Source organism: Chiloscyllium plagiosum, unplaced genomic scaffold (genome assembly GCF_004010195.1).
Source record: "Chiloscyllium plagiosum isolate BGI_BamShark_2017 unplaced genomic scaffold, ASM401019v2 scaf_2343, whole genome shotgun sequence".
In the NCBI taxonomy this organism is placed as follows: domain Eukaryota; kingdom Metazoa; phylum Chordata; class Chondrichthyes; order Orectolobiformes; family Hemiscylliidae; genus Chiloscyllium; species Chiloscyllium plagiosum.
In genome coordinates, this window is record NW_025208975.1 from 1,534 (window position 1) to 1,881 (window position 348).

The window sequence follows — 348 nt, forward strand, 5'->3', positions numbered from 1 at the left end:
ACACAGGATTCCGACTGCAAGATATATCGCATTGTTTCTTTGTTATTGACCAAAATGCTGGAACTCACTCCTGAACATTGTTGCAGTCCACACCATATTTGTGAAGCAATTTAAGAGCAGTTCAGCATCACCTTTTCAAGGTCAGTTTGGGAAGAGTTGTTGGCACAGCCAATGATATTCACATCTCATGAAGTAGTAAGCAAAGAGTCCACGGTGTTGGAGGCTGTATGTTAGCATGGATAGAGGATTGGCTAACTACCACAGTTGTGGTAAGGGGCATGTTCAGGATGATAACTTGTAACTAGTGGTGTACCACAGGGATCAGCGCTGGGGCCAACAGTATTTACA